Consider the following 22,882-nt stretch of genomic DNA (forward strand, 5'->3'; position numbering starts at 1 on the left):
CTTGCCTTGCTGAATCCGGAGTTCATAAAGTCACTGAAAGTAGCTTAATTGGTTATGCATTTCAACAAATGCTACACACCATATCTCCTGAGGGTTGCCATGCATAAGCCACTGGGTACATAAAATCTGTATTATCAGAAGATAAACACCAGACTCCTTCAGACTTCAAGCACTCTCTACCAGTTTAGTTAATGGGGATTCTTGCCACCAAAGACAGGACAAACCAGAGCACAGGCCGTTAGGCTCATTTGTGATGTTATGATGTCTAAGCATCATTCTCTTATGTTAGGCCATAAATTAGGACAAGGTGGGCCTATTTTTTGTTTTGTTTTTTCTTCTGTGTGTGTGTGTGTTTCTGTTTGAGCATCTTTGTTTTCTGTGGCAGGCTTTAAAAGGGTATTCAGTAAGGCAACGAAGGAGGGTTTTTCCATTCTTTAAAAAGAGCTCATTAGACTCTGCAAATTGATGCAGTACAAACAACATTGAGAGGGTCTGGGTTCCCACATAAATTAGCTCAGTTTGTGCAAGATGAAAAATGCTTTGGCCATAACAGCCAGCACTACAAACACACCCCGGCTTAGAAAAAAACAAGGTGTGCCCACCATGTCTCTTACGTCACCTGCAGTCATAAAAGTGCTGTAATTAAAACTGAGCTGACAATTTGCTTAATGATCTGCGAGGCAGAGGAGAATCCAAGGAGGGCCCCCACATGTGGTTGGCTGGAGTTTCTGCCATGCCAACAGCGGTGGCCGCAGAAAAACTCTTCTTCACTTGAGAAAATGGTGACTCATCCAAGAAGACAGTGAGGTGGATGGTGAAGCCAAGCCAGCTGCCTTTAAATCATCAACACCATTTTCACAATAATGAGTTTGTGTGAGTGAGAAGGTGCTTAAGGTGCTTTGGAACCATCCGTTTATAATTAGCCAGGTCAAATTTAAGAAAATTAAACTATTCCCAGCAATACAACTTAGACCAATTAACGACTTAATTGGTTCACCATAATAATATGAGGTAGGGTTTCTAGTTCAGTTTTCTTACTTCAGAATTACTATTATATTATTATATAAGAAAAGAATCTTTTTATTTGTGAGACGTTGAGTCTCAATTGGAGCTGACACAATGCTGCTAGTCCAGGTTTTGCATAAGCTCTGGAATCCAGTTCCTCCACAGATTCATCATTGACCCTTGAAGAGGCACTTGACCTCATCCTTTCCTGACCCGTGAAATTAGAAGCCCAACTGCCACAGAGACATAATTTAGATTTGATTCCTGATATGCACTCTATGTATGGGAAATTTGGAAACTTTCCAAGTAGATCCAATGTATATCTAGATGCTTAATTACAGGGATAAAAATAATACTCAATATTTCCTGAGTTATTCTTTAATAATTTAAAGATGCATTGCCTTTTAGTACCACCATGCTAAAAAAACAAAAAGCAACAACAAAAAAACATTGAACAGTACATTTTGGGAGACATTTTCCTAACACAATATGTTATACATTTAAACTAGTAAGTGTATCCTCATGCCATTTCTGAAGGCCATCCCACCACTCCTGACGGCCAGTCCACCATTTATCAATTGAAAAACATTCAGTTTATATATTTGTAAATATTGAAATCAAAGATCTACTTCCATTAACACTGCTTTCCAGCTCAATTTTCCAGAAAGTCAGGGGATCTTTAATGCAAACGTGATCTCCACTTTATGAGGGAAGGCTTAATAGTTAAAATCAATGTTGAATAATATGAAGAGATAAACAGAAGGCAATTTTTAGAACCTGCTATTCTTAGCCTCTTTTCCCCCTAGAAGATTCTAAATAATCGCAAAGTATTTGCTTACCAAAACACGCCTCTTTTTCAGTCAAAACTTCAGGAGCGCTTTTTCAGTGTCATCATGTGGATTTCTTAGGGACATTCATTTGACATTAAAAGCTCATGAACATGGAAAATCTTTGTTCAGGTGCCTTCTGAGATATTACACATCCCTTTGAACCATGCCATGCACTGGGTTCCCACTGTCAAGTAGGTGGTTGAGTATAATACTGAGACAGTTAACCTAATTCCTTCCCAGAAAACCAGGTCTATAGTAAGTAAGGAAATAAACTGTTCAACCCAAGAATGAGAATCATCTCTGTTGATAAGAAGAATCTTTTTAAAGTTTATGAGACATGGAGGCTCACAAAACAGCTATGTGCAAAGATCAAACAGTTCTAAAAATTGCTCTATGCAACCATTGTCAGAACTTTCTTTTGCATCTTGAAAATACATAGTAATACATGCTACAATTAACGTAAAATTACATCATATCTGAGAATACCAGAAATGGTGCATATTTTACTCGTTCCTTTATATAATACATTATTTTAATGCTATTTCTGTTGAATTGCTACTTTCTTAACCCACTTAATGTTTATCTTGAATTTTTAAGTCTTTTATTATTAATACTAGGGCAAATAATAAATACTCTTAATAGAACAAATATATCACAGTATGATTTCAGATGATGCTGACTGGTTGAGAGTATAGCAAAGAAAATAGAAGGATAAATTTTGGAGTCAGAAAATCTTAAATTTAAATCCTAGTTCTGCTCTTTCTCAGCAGAAGGACTTAGATAAGTTATTTAACTTCTGTGAGCTTTAATCTTCTCATCTATAAAGTAGAAATCGTAAAATGCCTAGCTCCTGATGGTTGTTGAGAATTAAATAATGTATGATAAATGTAACTTGCTTAGTATTTGATATGTCACAAATGAGGTGCTAGCCATATTGTGACATATTATTAAGCTGTAAGAAATTCAATTATCTACATTTTCTTTCTTTCTTTCTTTCCTTCTTTCTTTTTTCTTTCTTTCTTTTTCTTTCTTTCTCTTTCTTTCTTTCTTCTTTTTCTGTCTTTCTCTTTCTTTCTTTCTTCTTTTTCTGTCTTCTCTTTTCTTTTCTCTCTTTCTTTCCCTCTCTCTCTCTCTCTCTCTCTCTCTCAACAGTGTCTTGCTCTGTCGCCCAGGCTAGATTGCAATGGTGTAATCTCAGCTCACAGCAGCCTTGACCTCCTAGGCTCAAACGATCCTCCCATCTCAGCCTTCTAAGTAGCTGGACTACAGGTATGGGGCACCATGCCTAGCTAATTTTTCTATTTTTAGTAGAGACAGTGCCTTGCCTTGTTGCCCAGGCTGGTCTCGAACTCCTGGGCTCCAGCAATCTGCCCACCTTGGCCTCCAAAAGTGCTGGGATTATAGGTGTGAGCTACCATGGTTGGCCATTTCTTATTCAACTTTGTGTATCCAATGGCTGGCTTCTTGCCTAGTAGGCATTACAAAATGTTTAATGAAAGATTGAATAAATAATGCCATATTTTTATATAGCTCTTCACTGTTTAGAGAGAACTGTTACATGTAAAATCTCATGTAACAAAAAGATATTAGAAATATAGGAAAATGTCCAACACAATAACTCCAAATCAATAAATATGAGCTAAAGATATTAGCAGGTTTTCTAAAAGAAGACTTTTGACTGCAATCCTAAGAGTTAACCGAGTTCATTTCCTTATTAATAGGGATTGTTCAAATTGAACCATTTCTTCATATAACTTCTTTTAAGTGATCAATAAAAATTACGTATAGATTGAGAGTTTTAAGACATATACCCAAGTGCACCTCTGCTAGAACTCTCCTTCTTGGACTGTGGGATCTTAATCCAATAGCCACTCAAGTGCTTTTATCATTTTCCCTGCCTTACAGTCCAACGGTCTACTTAGACCCTCATTCGGTTTCCCAGACGCACTTCTAAAAATAAATGGATGAAAAAGAAAGCTTTTCTTGGCAAGGTATTTAATGTGTTGTCTTCTTGAAGGCCCCTCCTGATGTATTTACTGAGAAACAGGATCAGCAGAGCCTGCCTCAGGATGCTTCTCTCTCCTCGCTAGCATCCCATGCCGGAGGTATCTAATATTTAATTTAAGCAGGGGATCATAAAAGAAGCAGGGGCCATGTCTTAGCAGGGAAAGAAACACATTTATTTCTATTATGATTGTTGAGAGTATTTTGAGAGGTAATTAGAAACCAATTGATTTTCTTTACTGTTTTATTATATAGCTTATAAAGGTAAACCAGTAAACCATAGATTTGGTCTGGATTTTGTAATTTGCGGGGATTTGTTGATGAAATCAAGGGGCCCTAGAAATGAAATATGTGGCTTTTCCACCTTGTTATTCCTTTAAAGAAGGAAAAACAGATTTGTAAATCTGCAGTCAATTTCTGCTCAAATAGACACAGGCAGAATCTCTCTGTGTCTCTGTCTTTGCCTCCCTCCCTCCTTCCCTTCTACCTCCCTTCCCTCCTTCGTTCTTTCCCTCCTTCCCTCCGTCCTTCCTTCCCTCCCTCCTTCCTTCCTTCTCTCCTTCCTTCCCTGCTTCCTTCCTTACCTTCTTTCTTCCTTCCATCCCTCCTTCTTTCCCTTTCTTCCTTACATCTCTTCCTTCCTCCCTCCCTCCTTTCCTTCCTTCCCTCCTTCCTTCCTTCCTCCTTCCCTCCCTCCCTCTCTCCCTTCCTTCCTTCCTTCCTTCCTTCCTTCCTTCCTTCCTTCCTTCCTTCCTTCCTTCCTTCCTTCCTTCTTATTTTCTGCCCCCTCTTCCTCAGTATTTGACATCCTTTTTCTTCTTTTTCCCATCTTCCCCTCCCTCCCTCCTTTCCTCTCCTCTCTCTCTCCCTTGCTTTCCTTCCTTCATTGTCTCCACCTCTTCTTCCTAACTCCTTCTCCTTTACCATTCAACACTCTTTCATTCAAACTTCAAGTATTTATTTCTACCTACCATGGGTCAGTTACTATTCTAGTCTTCTAATCAATCTCCTCTAAAATAATCTTATCAAGCCGTCATTCCATCTGTGTGTCAACAGCTCACTGGACTCCACTTAGTCCATCTAAGTGTGTTTCTCAGTGGTTTTCTCTGAAGTTACACTCTTTCCCCCTAATGCAACTGCACATTTAAGTTTCAGAGGCAAACAATAACCTGAATTGGCTGGTATTTGCCTAGGCCTGGAGGGGAAATCATTTTTTTCACATTTGGAAAATCAGTCAGAAATTGTAAATATTTTTCATGCGTTGCTTCATCCTGAGTTTTTCAAAGGAAAAGAAAAACTTTCACGACGCTCACATAATTTTCATTCACTCTCTGATTGTCTCAGAGGATATCCAGGTGAAGGGCTAGTGGGACTGGATCCTGCCTTTCTTTTGGGGGCTGGTGAGGTCATAAACCAAGGGGGGATATTTTGGAAGAGATGTGTTGAGGCATTCTTTATACACTCCCTAGAAACATTAACTAGCTCATCAAGTGAGAAACATCAGATATAGGACACGGGCAATGAGTCAGAATGAAAAATTGACTTTGCAGGCCAAGTAAGAGATGGGGTTAAAGCCCTCAGCATCCCACAGGGTAAAGAGACTGTAAGTAGAACACCACCCCAGGAGTTTCTGAATTAGAGTGTACGAGTAGAAATGGGGCTTGGGACCTCTCCACTGGAGAATCTCCCATTTGAGAATTATAGGTCAGGGGACCAATTCTGCCATGGGGCAGGGGGGCTCTAAATGTAACTGTAAAATACCACTTGGAAAGATTCTTATATATCAAGGAGAATATGTTTTACTTAGTACTAGTCTAGGAAGGTTTTCAAAGGTGAGTGGGAAAGGATGACTGTTGAATTAGTGATGTTCCACTTGCTCATCTCTTTGACAGTACTTTTTTTGAGGAGCCCATTTAAATGAGTGTGTGTGTGTGTGTGTGTATACGTGTGTATACATGGGTGTGTGCTTTGTGTGAGAAGTTTTTAATGATTTAAGGTAAATTTAAAATGCTTCATCTTTCTGTGTTTCACTTGGGTATTGAGTGTGGAGACTATTGCGTGTGGAGACTAAACTGCACCTAATGACAGAAGTAAGCTTTACTTCTGGAGCTTTTCATGAGCAGTCTATCAAAAAGTCAAGGGGAAAATGTGATTAACTATGGACTTCCTAAATGGAAGGAAACTTGTCGTGCTTAAAAGTTGAAAAAAAAAAAAAAAAAAAAAAAACTTGCTGCAGAGAAAGAGGCTTTGACCAAGGAAGATTTAAGTAAATAAGATTCTGATTATCACAATCTCTTTAGATAAACAAAATTAAAGGATAAACAACAAACCGTAAAAATATTTACACCCAGCTCCATAGTCAAATAGTTTGCATCCTAATATATAATATTCCATGCACAAATTGATGTGGAGAACTGTAAGTTCTCCATACATAAACGGGTAAGTGATATAAATTTAAAAACAGCAATAGTTTATAAACATGAAGACCTTAATAAAAATGTAAACTAAAAGAAGAATGAAATACCCTCCTCCCTTGTTTCTTTATAGTTGTTAATGATTAAGAAAATATTCTGGTAGAATATTTGGAGATGGAATCTTAAAAACTTTACCTTGTATTGGAAAGTCAACTTAAACTTTTTACCCTATTGATGCTGAATCTGCACATTATCTAGAAAAAAGGAAAAAACATTTTTGTGATAAGGGATATTGTCGAGACAATATCTGGGACCAGAGATATCTCCAGGGAGAAGTAGTTTGTTTCTCTTTGGTTGTTGAGTAAAGTGTACTTGGATGCAAGGGTTTAATTTCCTCCCCTTTATATGTCTACATTTTGGAGTCAACAGTTATCTTTTAAAAAAAGCAGCAGAATCAGAAGTCCCTTTCTTTTTTAAAAAATCATTATTTGCTTCTTTTTCTCCAATATCAGTCTCAAGTATACATTTTTGAGTGATTTACATGTGAACGTTTGGTTTTCATCCAACACTGAACATTAGCTTCTCTTAGTGTTTATTGGATAGAAGCTGATTGGTTTCATCTGTGAAGCTGTAATTGAATATTCTTAGATTCTATACAGGCATTCGTCAACCACCCTATCCCAGTAGCTGCAGTGTGTGTCAGGGGGCCACATCCAGAGCCGCGAGAATGATATGGTTTGAATATATGTCCCTGCCAAATCTCATGTTGAATTGTAATCTCCAGTATGGGAGATAGGGCCCAGTGGGAGGTGAATGGATCATGGAGTTAGATTTCTCATGAATGGTTTGGCATCATCCCTAATGGCTTGATGCTGTCCTTGCCATAGTTGAGTGAGTTTTTATTAGGTCTGGTTGTTGTAAAGGGTGGCCTCTTCCCCACCATTCTCCACCTTGCTCCTGCCGTCACCATGTGAAATGCCTGTTTCCCCTTCACCTTCCGTCATGATTGAAAGCTCCCTGAGGCTTCACCAGAAGCCCAGCAGATGCCAGCACCATGCTGACTGTAAAGCCTGCAGAATCATGAGCCCATTAAGCCTCATTTCTTTATAAATTACCCTGTCTCAGGTATTTCTTTACAGCAATGTGAGAATGGCCTACTTCACGGAACAACTCAGTCCTTAACTTTTTCTGTGACCAAGACCCTATCTCTTACTTTTTACGTTTCTGGATTCTTATCTAAAAAATAAGAATAATAGGCCAGGTGCAGTGGCTCACGCCTGTAATCCCAGCACTTTGGGAGGCCAAGGCGGCCAGATCACGAGGTCAGGAGTTCGAGACCAGCCTAACCAATATGGTGAAACTCTGTCTCTACTAAAAATACAAAAATTAGCTGGGTGTGGTGGCAGTGGGCCAAGATCGTGCCATTGCACTCCAGCCTGGGTGAGAGAGGGAGACTCTGTCTCAAAAGAAATAAATAATACTTACCCACCATGAAAACATATTACTAAAAATGACCAAATGAATTGACTGCATGGAACTTAAGAAAGAACATAGTACTCTAAAAAAGGTTTCATACCAAAAAACAAATGGGATAAAGAATTTCACTCCACGGTTGTTAATCCAACACTTTTCATAAGTATGAAATTTATTTAAGCTAAATAAAAATAGCACAGGACAGGTGGCATTTGTAAGGGAAATCGCAGAGAACACAGCAAAGATATCGGAAAGTTGCAATTTTTTCCCGGATAATTAAAGGTCCTACTATTTAGCCAAACAATAATTCATCACAAAGAGTGAGGCAGGCATTGATTATTGCTCTGGCCACATTCATTTTTAATTCCATTAGTGAAATAAATGACAGCTGTTGAATATGCCACTTTCTTGATACACAGCAATCAGAATGGTAAATAACTCTAGAATCCAGAACAGCTGAATAGATAAGCTTCTTTCTCCCTCTTTGGCATCCAGAATGCCAAAGTTTTAAGTAGCAATAAATGTAATATCCATCTTCTACAATGTGCTGTCATAGCAGCTCTTTGGTGATCACAGTGTGTTCCAAATAAAGCTATTCTCACTATTTACCCAGTGGTGAGCTGCAGAGATGGACCACGTGGCACAGGCCTACCGTCTTCATTTATCCCTGGCAGAAGTTGGTTTCCTCCAGAGCCCTGAAGCTAACGGTTCTCATTCAAACGACAATGCGAGTGTACTGAAAACCGACTAAATTATATTTCTAGGTACATGTGTCGTAATGGCTGTCAAAGAGAAGCACACTAGCAGGTTATCTGGCTTCCCCATCTTCTTCAGGTGTAATGTAGTCATTCATTTTGTTAACTCTCTCTTTGTATTTCAACCCAGAGGAGACCACAAACTGAAAGATACACACTAGTCTATTTTTGCCTTCTGTTGGTCTGTTTGTGGGAGTAATTGTTTCACACTCAGTGAACCACAAATGAGCTGATACTTGTATAAGCACTTTTAAGAGAACAGAGGGGCATTATTCTTACATTGTATGTTAAGGGATGTGAGGTCTTTATATACGTAGAATGATATATGTTTGAATGCATTTGCCAAATTCTTTATGAATAATTTCATTCTTGCAGGGTAGTGTCAATGGTGGCAGAGAGGGGGTAGTTTTGCTGGATTTACTTTAAGACAATTACTAGTAGGCCTATTTTGTGGTTGACCTGGACCTCTTTTAGGTATTGACAGTATTAATTTGCAAAATTAATTTTCTCTTCCCACTTGCCCAACACACACACACACAGACACCACACAACCCCCACACAAAACCATATAAACACCAAAATATCCAAAGCATTGGCATGTAAACTTTCTGGTACAGCCCACACATTTGTATGATTGCAGTTTTTTTTTTCTTTGAGAAGCTGTAAAGCTCAAAATACAATTTTTGTATGTATTTAATGATTGAAATCTTCTTTTTTAACCATTCTCTTATAGCAGACGAATAGGTTTCCCATGAGGTAGCTATGAGAGGGGCCTTGCCGTAGAGGTCAGAGGTATCTGACTGTAAATGAGGTCTCAGGAAAAATATTCTATTGCAGAATCAAACCTGAATTATTGGCACAAGTCTTTTCTATGTGGTTAACCAGGGCATGTAATATTTTGAGAGCATGAAAAAAATTGCTGACTCATCACTGATAACGAGTGTAGCTTGGTAAACTGAGATAATGAAAAGGGGTAATCACATTTCATGCTTTAGGGCATACGCTGATCACTTGCAGGAGTCAGGAAGGAATTTCTCCCTCCCAGCAGAACAACCTGATGCTGAGTTCCTGAAGGCATCTGGAAGCCTCTAAGGTCTTGCCTGGAGCAGGAATACTTGCATGGGACAGTCTGATTCTAGCCTGAGGACCCACTGTTCCTCTGCACATTCTGAGCATGCAGGCAGATTTCTATCTTGTTCTTTGTGCTGGGAAGGGCTGTCTCATTGTTTCCTGGTTTGGCTGCTGATTGGTCTTACTCAAAAGTTGATGAAAGTGGTGATGCCATGTGCTGCAACACGCATACTCTTGCTTTCAACCCTGATGTTATGTTACATGAAATACAATTCTCAGAACAAAGGTAGACACTATATAGCATTTTCCCAGTTATTCTTGGACAGAAAAAGAGAAGAGATATTGAGCTGTCTAAACTGCTAGTATCCTCTTCCGTTTTCCACTTTCTTCCATAAAGTAAGGGCTGAATAGTCTTGTAGATTTAATTCTTATTCTTCATTCTGTCCATCTTAAACCAGCCTTTCTCAGCTAAGGTTTCTCATCTGAACTGCAGAAGTATTGTTTGAGTGACTAAATTTTCCTAAAGATGGTATGTAATTAAGACCTTTCTGTATATATTGGAGAGAAGTTAATTCATTACATAAAAGGATGCCTCTTTGCAGTGGGATAGTCAGATAGCATACAGAGTTGCCCTGGGAAGGTTCTGTCCTTCATGCCCCCTGTAGGCTATGTTCCTGTCATCTACGGAAGCATTAAAGCATTTAGTATGCAGGCTTGCGTTTGTCCCTGGTTAGCCAGGGTCTTCAGTTTAGAGTTCGTCTTCCCCTAGCAACTGCACATCCTCTAGTCCAAACCATTCCCTTCCTATTCGCCTGTATTGAAACTCACCGGTCTCATTTTCTGGGGATCCTTGCTCTTTGAGAGGGAGCAGGGGATACTAACAGAACGTTTTCAGTAAAGGGAGATTAGATTAATTAAATAATGCCTCTGCAGCAGGTTTCTCAATGCCTAACCTAGTGATATAATCTCAATGCTTACTCTAGTGATATATATATATATATATGTATATATATTCAGAATGCTTCTAAGGAATGATTAAATAGTAGGAGATTTCGGTAACCTTAGACTGGTGGAAATAAAAATCACCTACTGTGTATTTAATATAAGGTAGCATGCTAAGCACTGAAATATAGAGATGAATGGAACAAGACTTATGTTTCCACATTTTTCACAGTCAAGTTAGGGAGACAAATGAGCAGACAAATACAAACAAAGAATTGGCAAACCGTGAAATGTAAACTTTTCCTAAAGTCCATGAAGAATCACGGAAGGGTTTAGCAGAGACATGCCCTGACCTCATCAGTCCGATGGCTTTGTGCAAAATGGCTGTGTGGGGGCATCTAACACCAGAGACAGGCAGACTGTTGGGGAAGTTTTTGAAATCATCTAGGTAAGAAAAACAATGAGGGGTTGACCCAGGCTGTGATAAGAAGGAAGGGAAAAATTGGAACATATGTAGATTAATTTCAGATATAAATGGATGGATGAGTGATTGGATGTGGGTATTAAAAAACAGGAAGAATAAAGATGACTCATGGATTGGTGGTCTAGCAAGGCCCAAAAGGATGGTGGAGGCATTGGTGAGAAGGGACACCCGGGAGCACGAGGCTCTGGGGAGAGAGGGAAAGTTCAATTTTGAGTATATGGACTTTGAGGAGCCCATATAACCTTCTGGTGGAGCTAAAAGGTCAAAAGGGCTATAACGCTCTGACACTCAGAAAGGAGGTTTGTGTTGGGGATAGAGATTTGGGAATCTCAGTGTTGATGAGGGAGTCAAGGGAGAGTAGAGAGAAGATAGGAGATGTGAAGGAAATCCTGAGATGTGCAGCATGGGGGAGTGGAGAGGATATAGGCTTTGCAATCAGAACATCAGCACTTGTGTCTGACAGTTCGTGAGCTCTCAAAAAATCACAAACCCCAACGCCATAATTCCCGTCAGGGTGAGGCTCTGTCTTCTTCATCTTTGTATCGCAACATCTAGCACTGTTTCCTGCACATAGTAGGTGTCCAATCATGCACTTACTGGATGAAAGAGGGCCCCACGAAGCAACAGTGGCCTGATGGGGAAACCCAAAGCAGGGAAACGGTTTCAAAGAAGAGGGTGCGGTCGTAGTGCCACTTGCAGTCAAAGGTTAAGTAAGTCTGAGAAGGGTCCAGTAGATCCGGCAATCAGTGGGTCATTCGTGACCGTGGGGAGAGCCATGGTGGAATGCAGGGAGTTGACGGGTGAGCGGCAGGTAAAATGGGGTGGCAGTGAGTTGCTCCATTACTTTTCTATGAAGTTAAGCAGTGAGGGGGAAAAGAGACACTCGCCACCAGCATGTGGTTAGTACCCTGTAAATTACAGAGGTTATTAGTGTTCAACAGAGGCATCCTCAACAGGTCACTTGGCTTCTACCCTCTATCCTTAGCCAGCCTGGGAACATCCCTTTGGCAGCCCAGGCCTGAGCAGAAGCTGGTTGCCCCCAGTCTCTCAGGCAGCAGTTTCCATAAAGCTCTTATTAATGGAACCCCCAAATCCATCTGCCTTATAACTCCCATTCATTGGTTCTCCTCCAGTTTGGCCTTCTCCAGCCACAAGGTACATCCGTTGTAACCGCTCCATTTTCATAAGCCATGAGGAAAAGAAAGGAAAGAACAAACGCTGCTCTTGGAAACACCTGATTCCCAGGTAGTTTTATCCCATTGTCTTTGCCTTTCTTGAAACTTTGATATATGCCATCAACCAAAATTATGGTCTCATAATTTCCACCAGTTGATAAAAACTTAGGAGGTGAGAGCCTTTTCAGATAACATGAAATTGGATCCCAAAACATGCTTTAACTGTGGGCTGTTAGGAGTGCAGCAGGAAAATCACAAAATTGTGCTTACTGAAACTAATTTAGGCTGGGTGAGAGGGCTTACATCTGTAAATCCCAGCACTCTGGGAGGCCGAGGTGGGAGAATCACTTGAGCACAGGAGTTCAAGACCACAAGCCTGGGCAACATAGTGAGATCCCCACATCTCTACAAAATAAAAAAAAAATTAGCTGGGCATTGTGGCATGTACCTGTAGCTCCAGCTACTTGGGAGGCTGAGGCTGGAGGATCACCTGAGCCCTGGAGGTCAAGGCTGCAGTGAGCTGTAATTGTTCTACTGCACTCAGCCTGGGCAACAAAGGGAGACTCTGTTTCCAAAAAAAAAAAAAAAAAAAGGAACTAATTTATGTAAGTAAACTATTAAGAAAAAAAGGCAAAGTAGTTTCATAAGCAAAATAAAATAATATTTTTTCCCTTTTCCTTTCAACTTTTTTTTTCTCATTTGGGAAGGGAAACAAATAAATTTGGGCCCAGGAAAAGTTTTGATTTCCTTACTTAAAATTTTAAAAGCATAATGGAGATAGCTAATCTGTCAACCACAGACATTTACTTAATTAACTCTTAAAAATGTAAAAACATTGGTTTATTTGATTTACTATTATATATCCATTACTGCCATAATTTTAACAGTGGATAATTTATGGTTTCTCTATAAATCAAGGCTTGGAGAATTATTTTAAATTTAGCTTTCGATATTTATTCACTGTCTAGGCTCATCTAATGGAAGATCCTTTGGTGCCTTCAACTTTAGAAGCAGAAATTACAAGCTGATCCATTTCCATCTGAAAATATATCAGTTTTTCATGCTACAGTGAAATATCCGTAGCATGGACTTAAAGCAAATTGTTTAAAAAAGTTAGTCTGGTTGTTGACATGATTTAAAACTGCAGCTGTATATATATATATATATAAAATATATACATATAAAATAAAATCCAATCTTCATTGCCCTAGAAACAGGTACATTAACATGTGGTTAAGTTCTAACCACAAGTCTTACAAGGCCCAACTTCCCAGGCCTGCTCCATTTTACTTTTTCTTTTTTTCTTTTTTTTTCTTTTTTGTTGCAGTTTCTTGTTTGTGGCCACGAAACTGCATTGGCATTAATGCACCTCATCAGAGTTATAGGTGCCATGAGAAGTCTTTAAAAAACTGGGTGAGAGGCTGCAGCCCCTTCCAGCTGCAGTAGAGGCATGATTCACCCGAGGACCGGGTACTTTCCACAGACTGAGGGCGGGGGGACTGTCCTTACATGCTTCAGGCCCTGACGCAGGCCTGAAAGCCAAACTCCTCCCGGCCCACCCATTTAGCCATAAGCTTCAGAAACCTGTTTCTGTGTGGTTGGGAAAGAGCAGAGGGTGGGATTCCTTGAGGATGGCTCACTGCTTTCCTCTGTGACCCTTGAATACTTTTCTCCTAGGTTTAAACTGGTCAAACCTTTCTTCCTTAACCCATGAAGGGAAAGCCAGGCCTTATCTCTTCTAAGTTGGGAAAGTAACATTGATGCGATCTGTCCACATTCACTGAGATATCTCCTCTGCGCAGCCAAGGAATGAGACTGAAATGCATTTTGTGATTCACTGTACAAATATTGAACATCTGTTCTGTGTCAGGAATGTGGTGGTCACTGCCGATACCAAGGTGGGAAAACAACATCTACTCTCCAGCTGTTCATAGCTTAGCCTAGAAAACAAAATTGCTCAAAACCACGAAGACAAGGCTGAAACTTATGTGTCATAAAAGTGACATAGGTAAGGTGCTGTGGGAGTGAGAGGAGGTGTACTTGGTTAAGAAGGCTGAGAGTGAGGAATGAGAGAAGGCTTCATGGAGGTGGTGACCTTTGAGCTGGTACTTGGAGGATGTCTAGAGCTTCACTGTCAGAGAATCAGTGACCTGGCTTTTCAAGTTTTCTGAGAAAACAGAAAGTGTCACTAAAGCACAGAGTGTGAGGAGAGGAGATAGCTAGGTGAATGTAATGGAGTCACCATCTTAAGAATTTTGGCTAGCCATATGCAGAAAACTGAAACTGGGCCCTTCCTTATACCATATACAAAAATTAACTAGAGATGAATTAAAGACTTACATGTAAAACCTCAGACATAAAATCCCTGGAAGACAATCTAGGCAGTACCATTCAGGACATAGGCATGGGCAAAGATTTCACGACAAAGACACCAAAAGCAATTGCAACAAAAGCAAAAATTGACAAATGGGATCTAATTAAACTAAAGAGCTTCTGCTCAGCAAAAGAAACTACCAACCAGAGTGAACAGACAGTCTACAGAATGGGAGAAAATTTTTGCAAACTATGCTTCTGACAAAGGTCTAATATCCAGGATCTATAATAAACAAATTTATAAGAAAAAAACCCCATTGAAAAGTGGGCAAAGAACATGAACAGATACTTATCAAAAGAAAACATATATGTGGCCAACAAGCATATGAAAAAAGCTCAACACTACTGATGATTAGAGAAATGAAAATCAAAACCACAATGAGATACCATCTCACACCAGTCAGAATGGCTATTGCCACAATGTCAAAAAAATAACAGATGCTGGTGAAGTATTGGAGAAAAAGGAACACTATACACTGTTGGCCGGAGTGTAAGTTAGTTCAACCATTGTGGAAGACAGTGTGGCAATTCTTCACAGGCCTAAAGACAGAAACACAGCAATCCCATTACTGAGTATATGCCCAAATGAACGTAAATCATTCTATTGTAAAGACACATGCATGTGTATGTTCATTGCAGCACTATTCACAATAGCAAAGACATGGAATCAACGCAAATGCCCATCAGTGATAGACTGGATAAAGAAAATGTGGTACATAGATACCATGGAATACTATGCAGCCATAAAAAAGAACAAGAGCATGTCCTTTGCAGGGACATGCATGGAGCTGGAAGCCATTATTTTTAGCAAACTGTTGCAGGAACAGAAAACCAAACATCACATGTTCTCACTTATAAGTGGGACCTAAATGATGAGAACACATGGACACATAGAGGGGAAGAACACACACTAGGCCCTATTGGAAGGTGGAAGGTGGGAGGAGAGAGAGGATCAGGAAAAATAACTAATGGGTACTAGGCTTAATACCTGGGTGATGAAATAATCTGTACAACAAACCTCCATGACACACATTTACCTGTGTAACAAATCTGCACAACCTGCACGTACACCCCCGAACTTAAACTAAAAATTTTTTTTAAAAGAATTTTGACTAGCAATTGATGTCTAGAGCAAAATGCTCTTCCTTTCTACCATCAAACATCATTTTCCTATATTAAATGACATCACCACGAGATCATTCTTTATGTTTAAAACCTAATTTTTTATTTTTTTCTCCTTAGTCTTCAACAGGGATTAAAGATAGCCAGACATCTTTGACCGTATCATAAAGTTGTTGTTGTTCAAAAGCTACCTTATATTGGGTTAGCCACTTAAAAAGGAATCTATAGAATAGAGAATAGAGAAGTTGCTAATTACTAAGTGTGTTTGAATCGATATGCCTAGGGCTATGTCAAAAACACAAAGTGAGCTCAAGTCTGTACCCCAAGGTCTGTCATAAAGCACATACTTGGAAATTAAAAAGAAAATCCCCGGCCGGGTGAGGTGGCTCACGCCTGTAATCCCAGCACTTTGGGATGCCAAGGTGGGCGGATCACGAGGTCAGGAGATCAAGACCATCCTGGCTAACATGGTGTAAACCCCGTCTCTACTAAAAATACAAAAAATTAGCCAGGTGTGGTGGCGGGCGCCTGTAGTCCCAGCTACTCGGGAGGCTGAGGCAGGAGAATGGCATGAACCTGGGAGGCGGAGCTTGCAGTGAGCCGAGATTGCACCATTGCACTCCAGCCTGGGCGACAGAGCGAGACTCCGTCTCGAAAAAAAAAAAAAATCCCCAAGTGAACATTCAATATTTTATCCATTGCATATGCATCCTTGGTTGCAATGACAGAATTTCTGATTTTGAGGAGGTCAGAATGCCATCTATTTGTCCTTCATTGCTGATCTTCTAGCCCAAATATAGACCACAGCTACCATAGGCAACACACTGCATATTCATTATTCTGGGCATAATAAAAAGAAGATCCTTGCAGTGAATGAAATGTAGCCCTGGATATGGTTTCCAAAGCAGGCTGTGAGGGCCAGCTATGGTGGCTCACAGCCTATAATCCCAGCACTTTGGGAGGCTGAGGCAGGAGGATCACCTGAGCTCAGGAGTTCAAGACTAGCCTGGGCAACATAGTGAGACCTCATCTCTAAAAATAAAAATAACAAACAAACAAAAACCCCCAAAGCAGGCTGTGGGATCTCACGCTTGGAAATCTTGAAGATGGGATTGACGGTCACCTTGGTGAGTGTGGTCCTGCCTGGGGCCAGGTGTTCAGTGAGGCCACCCCTGTGGCTCCTTCTCCTCTCATGTTCCCAGGAGGCTTCTGAGTCACCAGTGTTTCGGTTTGATTACTAAACCAAGTCCATTCTGTTGAGAATGCTTTTCAACAATAGTTCAGAGATGGCATGAGCCAAAAATCACGTTAAAAGTGACCTCACTTCCTTAACAGCTATTGACTTGTGTCCTCTAAAGAGGGTGAGGGAAGGGGAAGAGGAAAACCTTTATTCAGCTTCTTTCCTCAGATAGACCAGAAACCACCAAGGAAAGCAGCAAATCATCACAGCCCAGGGGTTGGAGCCAGTCGAAGTTTTGATTCTCATTTCTGATATTTACTTGGACTATGGCACATCTCCCCAAACCAGTGCTTCCTCCTCTGTTTAATAGGGATAAAAATAATAGTGATCTGTCCATCACAGTGGTTGTGAGGATTAACTGAGATGACAAATCTAACATACATGGTGTACAATACGTGCTCAATAAATAGTGGTTCAAAGGGGAACAGCAGACCCAGCTACTGCTACTGCCACATCTCAGATCCCCACACTCTGTATATCCCTGGTTTGCTAAATGTCTAATGTGACAAGGGAGATGCAAAAGGAGAAATAATTTGGTCTTAATGCTGCCTTTCAGGAGACTGGAAGCCTTGGAGGTGAGCCCAGTGAGAAGGCAGAGCTCGGAGGAACTGGAGTTAGCAGCGCCATGGAGAGAAACTGGATGCCCAGCAGGTCTGTCTGTTCTATAAATGCTGGATGCATTGGTAAGTGCATTATTGTAGGGGGGATTTGAACTAGGTCTTGACTGATGGAACCAAACATGAGTAGAACTGCAAGGGAAGTGGAAGATGGGCATGTGTGTGGGGCACTGACACTCTCACCGGACTGGAGTGAAGATGAATAGTTGGGAAATAGTGAAAAATAAAATTTAGATAAACAGTCTTTTAAATGTTATATTTCTAGTAACTTCAACTTCCAGAAGAGGGGTGTATTAATGTCCCAGGGATGCTATAACAAATTACTACAAACTGGGTGGCTTAAAACAACAGGAATTTATTTTCTCACTGTCGCTCAGGCTGGAGTGCAGTGGCACGATCTCAGCTCGCTGCACCCCCCGCCTCCTGGGTTCAAGTGATTCTTGTGCCTTAGCCTCCTGAGTAGCTGGGATTGCAGGTTCCCACCACCTGCCTCGGCTTCCCACAGTGCTGGGATTGCAGGTGTGAGCCACCACTCCCAGCCTATTCTCTCACGGTTCTTGAGCCTAAAAGACTAAAATTGAGGTACTGTCAGAGTTGATTCCTTCTGAAGCCTCCAGGGGAGAACACTTAAGGAAGTGTTCTGGTTTCTGGTAGACCCAGGAGTGCCTTGGCTGGTGGCTGCCTCACTCCAGTCTCTACGTCTGTGTTCAAATGGCCTCTTCCCTCTGTGTTGTGTCTTCACATGACATTCTCCCTGTGTGTCTGTGTCCAATTCTTCTTACAGGGACACCCGCCGTATTGGATTTGGGCCCACCCTAATGACCTCATCTTAATTTGATTGCATTTGCAAAGACCCTGTTTCTAAATAAGGTCATTTTCATAGGTACCAGCAGTTAGGATGTCAACATATCCTTTGGGGGAACACAGCTCAACCCATACCACAGCAGTTTATCCCATAAGCAGTGGGAGTGGTTGAATATATTTGACAGGAGATGAATGTGAGTTGGACATCCATGTGGTTGGACACGGGAAATCAAGAGACAGTTCTAGGATAGAGATCGGCTTCCAAGAAGCAATGACAACCATGAGAAGGAACATGATTGCCTGTATCATCGTACAGAGTGGAGGAAAGAGGGCCAGGAACAGAATTTTGGGATTCCACCTGGGAAATGAGGAGCTAATTATTAAGTGCGTCTGACAGTGAGTCAGGGGCCCCTGCTGGTGCTGGTGGTACAGTGGCAAACACAATGGGAAAGGTTCCTGGCCTCACGGGGCTCACATGCCAGGGCAGGAGGCAGGGGAACTGGGAAAGAGAGGCCAGGAGGAAGGAAGAACGCCAGGGGAGAGTGGTTCACATGCAAAATGCTGAGCAGAGAGATCCAGAGAGGCCATTAGAATTGGTAACACAGGAAACAGGGTGACCTCCATTAACTGTGATTTTTTTTTTTCTTTTCTGAGATGGAGTCTCACTCTGTGGCCCAGGCTGGAGTGCAGTGGCGCCATCTTGGCTCACTGCAAGCTCCACCTCCTGGATTCACACCATTCTCCTGCCTCAGCCTCCTGAGTAGATGGGACTACAGGTGCCTGCCAACACGTCCCGCGAAATTTTTTGTATTTTTAGTACAGACGGAGTTTCACCATGTTAGCCAGGATGGTCTCGATCTCCTGACCTCATGTTCTCCCATCTCGGCCCCCCAAAGTGTTGGGATTACAGGCATGAACCACTGCGCCTGGCCCGTAACTGTGATTTTACATGGACGTCTACAGTGCGATGTTGGGATGGGAGCCAGGGCACCATTGGCTGAGAAGTGTGTCTGCACTGCTAGAGGAAGAAGAGGGTGGGCTTAGGATCCAGGAAGACTGCTGTAAGATGAAACACCCGTGACCATTTGTATTTATAGAGGTGAAACATTCTGAAGGAGAGAGATGTTGAAGATGAGAGAGAGAGAAGGGGAAGGGGAAGAGAGAGAGCTGATCAGTGATGGAGAGAGGTCCCTGCACAGGAGTTCAGGGGGTGTAGGAAAGAACTTTAGACTGAAAGAGGAGCTCAGATCCACAGGAGGAGCTGTGATGGAGGTGGCTGCAGATGGTGAAGCATCGGAGGTGGAGCAGAGACCACAGGCAGGAAGTTCTTCACATCCTCAGGTCAGCATTCAAGGCTGTTTCTGGGTTGGACATGATGGCTCACGCCTGTAATCCCAACAATTTGGGAGGCTGAGACAGGAGGATTGCTTGACCCCAGGAGTTCGAAACCACCCTGGGCAACAAAGCTAGTTGCTGTTTCTACAAAAAAATAAATAAAAATTAGCTGGGTATAGTGGCAAGTGCCTGTAGTCCCAGCTACTCTGGAGGCTGAGGAAAGAGGATTACTTAAACCCAGGAGGTCAAGGATGCAGTGAACTGTGATCATGCCGTTGCACTGCAGCCTGGGCAACAGAGTGAGACCCTGATGTAAAAAACAATTAAAACTGCTTCTGCACGAAGCCTCGTCTGAAGGCTGACTGGGAAGTACTGCTGGCCTCAACTCTTCTGCCTCATCCATGTCCTCTGCTTCTCCTCTCTGCCCCACAGCCCTCATCAGGGTCCAAATCACCCATGGCCCCTCTCCATTCCCTCCCCAGCCACAGATGGCCATGCACTGCCTGGAATGTCAGCAGTATCTCATTGTGAGGGGGTGAGAAATGCATCCACTGGGTGCTGGTCCTAGGTTTGCCTCATATCAGCTGGGGGGTGTTGGGCAAGCTGTTTGACTTTCTTTTGTCTTTGGTTTGCTTCACCTGTAAGGTTCAATAGCTAAACTAACTGCTCTAAGCCAGAGGTCTGCAACCTGTGGCCTGAAGGCCAAATCCAGCACATTGCCTGTTTTTATTGGGCGTTATGGCTTGAATAGTATTCCCTACAAATTCACATGGTGAAGGCCTAAACAATTATTGGAGAACTGAAAAGGCAAAAAGAAAAAAAAAAGCAACTGAGATTTCACTGAGGTAACTGCAGGTAACACCTAAGGGTGTGTTATGGACTGAAGTTTGTCCGCCACCAAATTCAGACATTGAAGCCCTAACCCTAGTACCTCAGAGTGTGACTGTATTTGGAGATCGGGCTTTTAAGGAGGGGATTAAGGCCGGACGTGGTGGCTCACACCTGTAATCCCAGCACTTTGGGAGGTCGAAGTGGACGGATCACCTGAGATCAGGAATTTGAGACCAGCCTGGCCAACATGGCAAAATCCTGTCTCTACCGAAAATACAAAAATTAGCTGGGAGTGGTGGCACAGTACTATAGTCCAAGGTACTTGGGAGGCTGAAGCACGAGAATCGCTTGAACTGGCTCCCTAGTTCAAGTGGAGGTGGAGGTTGCAGTGAGCTGAGAACACGCCACTGGACTCCAGCCTGGGCGACAGAGTGAGACTCTGTCTCAAAAAAAATAAAATAAAATAAAAAGAGGAATAAGTTAAATTGAGACCCTTAGGGTGAGCCCTAATCCAATATAACTGTTGTCTTTGTAAGAAGAGGAAATTGGAACACAAAAAGCGACACCGGGAGGTAGAGCTTGCAGTGAGCCGAGATTGCGCCACTGCACTCCAGCCTGGGTGACGGGCGAGACTCCATCTCAAAAAAAAAAAAAAAAGGGGGGACACCAGGGGCACCCATGCACAGAGGAAAGACCATGTGAGGACACTGAGTAAGAAGGTGGCCTCGGAGGAACCAGCCACGCCAGCACCTTGATCTTGGACTTCAGCCTCTAGAACTGTGAAACAATACGTTTTGTTGTTTAAGCCACCCAGTCGGTGACATTTTGTTATGGCAGCCCAAGCAGGCTACAACACTGGAACACAGCCCCATCTGGTCAAATACTATGGCTTCTTTTGAACCAGTGGCAGAGTTGAGAATTTGCAAGAAAGTCCATCTGCCTAGCAAAGCCCAAAGAGAAAAACTTTTCTGACCACCACTCTGAAGCATCCCAGAGCTATTCTATGAATAAATAGTAGTTGTAGGAAGGTAATATAAGTGTATTTTATTTTATTTTTTATTTTTATTTTGAGATGGAGTCTCACTCTGTCACCCAGGCTGGAGTGCAGTATTGCAATCTGGGCTCACTGCAGCCTCCGCCTCCTGGGTTCAAGCCATTCTCCTGCCTCAGTCTCCCGAGTAGCTGGGAATACAGGCGTGCACTGCCACACCCAGCTAACTTGTAGTTTTAGTAGAGACAGGGTTTCACCATGTTGGCCAGAATGGTCTTGATCTCCTGACCTTGTGATTTGCCCATCTCAGCCTCTCAAAGTGCTGGGATTACAGGCGTGAGCCACCGCACCCAGCCAAGTATATTTTATTTTTATGCTTCCATCTCCCAAGTTAGAGGCCAATCTTTGGAGAGTGAGGACCACATAATTTACAGAAAAATGCTGTTTTCTGAGCACCTGCTGTATGCCAAGAATTGTATATGCACCTGCTCTCAATTGGTCTTTATGACAACTTTGTGAAATGGATAATTTCTATCCACACTTTCCAGATTAAGAAAACAAGACTGCTGCATGAAATGAAATGATTTCTCAGGTCACAGAGCCGGTAAAGGTCAAGGCAGAGAAAGTGACCAGCTCTAGCTTCAAAGTCCTTGCTCTTGTCATCATGTCATGCTACTTGCAATTTAGGTATTTTTTGTATTTGTGTCTCTTGCAATTTTTAGTACCTCACTACTAATAGATACTCAGATAATCTTTCTTTTTATCATAAGAACACTTAAGATCTACCCTCTTAGCAAGTTTCAAGTATGCAGTATATTATGATTAACCATAGCTACCTGTACATTAGATAGGTCTATGACTTATTCATATTATAACTCAAATTTTATACCCCTTGACCAATATCTCCCCATTTTCCCTACCCCTGAGCCCCTGGCAACTACTATTCTAATCTGTTCCTCTAAGTTCAACTGTTTTTTAAATTCTGCATATAAGTAGGATCATGCAATGTTCATTTTTCTGTGTCTGGCTTATTCCATTCAGCATAATATTCTCCAGGTTCATCCACATGATCACAAATGGCAGGATTTCCTTCTTTTTATGGCTGAATAATATTCTATTATAGATATAAATGTCACATTTTCCTTATTCATTTATCCATTGATGGACCCTTAGGTTATTTCCCTGTCTTAGCTATTGTGAATAATGCTGCAATAACCATGGGAGAACAGACATCTCTTCGAGATTCTGATTTTATCTGCTTTGGATTTGCAGACAGTAATGGGATGGCTGGATCTTATGGTCATTCTATTTTTGATTTTTTGAGGAACCTCTATACTGTTTTGCATAGTGGCTGTACCAATTTGCATTCCCACCAACAGTACACAAGGGTTACCTTATCTCCACATCTTCAGGGAG

Source organism: Symphalangus syndactylus, chromosome 10 (assembly GCF_028878055.3).
Source record: "Symphalangus syndactylus isolate Jambi chromosome 10, NHGRI_mSymSyn1-v2.1_pri, whole genome shotgun sequence".
Taxonomy (NCBI): Eukaryota; Metazoa; Chordata; class Mammalia; order Primates; family Hylobatidae; genus Symphalangus; species Symphalangus syndactylus.